Below are 3,159 nucleotides of genomic sequence, written 5' to 3' on the forward strand. Positions count from 1 at the left end.
AAGTTGGCGAATCCTTTAATCAATCCTAACATCAAAATTTCTTCAGGCATTTCCTTGGGAAGATGCATTAATTGCTCTACATCTGTTTGCCTTTTGTTCTTTGCCACCAGATCAACCCATGATTCCAGCAGCATCACCTTCTAAGCCAATATAAAGAGAACAATCACAAACTGATATGAAATATTAAACATGTTTCAAAGTCAGTTTCAAAGTCTTTGGGTCACAGCTTATGATTTTCCATGGAGTGGGTGGTTTCTTCACTTGGGTATAGTGTATTCAAGCATCTGATTCTGCAATCTTGATGGCTGTGAAGGTGGTTAACAGTATCTGGAAAGGTTCAGAAGTCTACGTTTTCACATAGACATAATCTCCTTGTTTAAAGTCATGCACTGGAGTTTCCAGGAATAATGGTCTATTCCACACCACTGCACTCCGAATCGCAGTTAATATTTTCCCTAAAGAAAGCAAAGAGTTATACACATCCTGTTTTCCTTTTACATGCATGTTTGGATTTGGTTCTGGGGACTCATAAGGTTTCCCATACAATAATTCATAAGGACTGACTGAGGTTCCACTCTTTGGTTGTACTCTGATTCGTAATAATGCCAATGGAAATGCTTGAGGCCATTTTAAATTGGTCTCTTGACAGATGTTACTTCTTTGCCTTTTAAAAGTCTAGTTCATTCTTTTTACTTTTCCACTGGATTGTGGCCTCCAAGGAATATGCAAATCCCAAGTGATACCCAGAATTTTGCTAATGTTTTGGACTATTTCTGCAACAAAGTGTGGACCTCTGTCAGACAAAATTCCAATAGGAACTCCAAATCTTGGAATTATTTTTCTCATTAACCACTTTACTACTTCAATGGCTTGTGTAGTGTGACAAGGAAAAGCTTCTGGCCATCCGGTAAAAGTATCTACCCCCACCAGAATGTATTGGTACCCATTTTGTCTAGGTAATTCTGAAAAATCTACTTGCCAATAATTTCCAGGCTCTGTACCAGATTTTAATCTACCCATCTGAACTCTTTTCTTGGTTACTGGATTATTTCTCAAACATACTTCACATTTTGCATTTATTAATTTAGCCATGTCTATCATTTTAACAGATATAACTTGTTTTTTTATAAAGAAGTTACTAAAGCTTCTGCTCCCCAATGACTTTCTTGATGTATGGCCTGCATTATTTTTCTTATTAACAGAGGTGGAACTACTACTCGTCTATGAGGGGTTACTGTTTTGGAGGGAATTAATACCATTTGGAATACTCGTTCTCTTGCTGTCCAGTCAGCCAAATTACTTCTAGCAATTTCTTTTGTGTTCCTAATTTGGTGTGATTTACAGTGCATGATTGCTACCTGATTTGGTTTTTGAACTGCTTGTAATAATCGTAAAATTTGATTTTGATGCTCAATATTTGATCCCTGAGAGGATAATAATCTCTCTTTTTTTTTTTTTTTTTTTTTTTTTTTTTTTTTTTCCCACAAGGCTCCATGGACATGTACCACCCCAAAAGCATACTCTGAGTCTGTCCAAATATTTACTTTCTTCGTTTCACTTAGTTCTAAGGTTTGAATTGAAGTAATGAGTTCTGATTTCTAAGCTGATGTAGTACTCATCAGTGCCTTTGTTTCTGTATCTGTGGTGTCTGTTGTTACCACATATCCAGCATATTAAACTCCTTGCTCTATAAAGCTGCTACTATCTGTATACAATTCCCAGTCTGGTTACTCCAATGGTACATCCTTCAAATCTTCTCAACTGGAATAAACATACTCGATAGTAGCCAAGCAGTCCTGCTCCAGTTGCTCTTCTTCCTGTGTAGAGCTTAAAAATACTGCAGGATTTACCAGGTTAGTTGGGTTTAGAATCACATCATCTTGTTCAGTCAGTACTACCTGGTACTTCATCATTCAGCTCAGAGATAGCCAATGTCCCCCCTTCTGTTCTAAAACAGTTATCACCATGTGTGGGACATAGACTGTTATTGTGCTTCCCAAAGTTAATTTCTGAGCTTCCTCTATGAGCCACAGCTCGAAGGTACTTTGGCCACCCTTTACTCACTGTTTTTACTTTACTCACTGTCCATTTGTTTAGAAAAGTATCCAACAGTTCCTTTGCAGCTTCTCATCTTCCGAGTCAGCACACCTAGTGCCAGGCATTGTCTTTCGTGAACAAACAGCTGAAAGTCTTTGGTTATGTCCAGAAGTCCTAAGGCAGGTGCAGACATTAAAGCATGTTGCAATTCTGTGACAGCCCGTTGTTGCTGTGGGCCCCATGTCAAAGGAGAGTTCTTTGGGCCTCATATAGCAGTTTAGCTGTTAAACCATAATTCATGATCCAGAGGTAGCAGCACGCTGTCATACCTAAGAATACTCAGAGTTCATGAATATTTTTTGGCTTACATGCTTCTCAGTATTCTATTCCTAATTGCCGATGCCTTTTTGAAATCTTACAGCCCAAATATATCACAGTCTGACATGCAATTTTATTTTTTTTTCCCCCTCTTGGCTACCTTGTACCCATTTAGTGTCAGAAAATTAAAAAGATCTATTGTTACCTGTATGTAGGTAAATCTTTCTTCTGTAGCAATCAGTGTGTCATCCACGTATTGTAAAAGCAAATGTCCAGGTTTTGGTTTGTCCCGTTTCCGTGTTTCAAGCTTCTTTGCCAGCTGTTTTCCAAAAAATTATCAGGCTATTTTAAATCCTTGGGGTAGTCTTGTCCATGTCAGCTGCATCTTTGACCTGTTTGTGGATTTTCCCACTCAAAAGCAAACAATTTTCTGTTTTCCTTCTCCAAGGTATACAAAAGAAAGTATCTTTTAAATCATCCACTGTAAACCACTGATAAGTCTCCTTTAAAGCTGTTAACAGCATGTAAGGATTTGCTGCTACAGGATATATACCCTTAACTATTTGATTCACTGCTCTGAAGTCTTGCACTAACCTATATTTACCCAATGGTTTTCTGATTGGTAGAATGAGAGTTTTATATTCAGATTCACACTCCTCCAATATTTTATACTTCAAAAATTTATCAATCAGTTTCTTTCTTATGTCTGGTACCAATTGTCTTATAAAAAATAAAGTCAATTATATCTGAGCTGCCTCAGTTTCTACTCTCAAATCTTTTTTTTTTTTTTTTTTTTTTTTTTTT

At 37.2% G+C, this 3,159-nt stretch overlaps 1 long non-coding RNA gene across 1 annotated transcript in view; it reads left to right on the top strand.

The window, feature by feature from the left end:
* Nucleotides 1-404: 404 nt before the first annotated feature.
* Nucleotides 405-3,159, top strand: part of LOC113490408 — a 7,676-nt gene continuing 4,921 nt past the window's right edge. The window contains exon 1 of the long non-coding RNA XR_003400233.1: nt 405-442. This is a non-coding gene — a long non-coding RNA (uncharacterized LOC113490408). The remainder of the gene's footprint in view (nt 443-3,159) is intronic.

This window comes from Athene cunicularia (assembly GCF_003259725.1).
Source record: "Athene cunicularia isolate RWA chromosome 1 unlocalized genomic scaffold, athCun1 chr1_part2, whole genome shotgun sequence".
Lineage (NCBI taxonomy): Eukaryota > Metazoa > Chordata > Aves > Strigiformes > Strigidae > Athene > Athene cunicularia.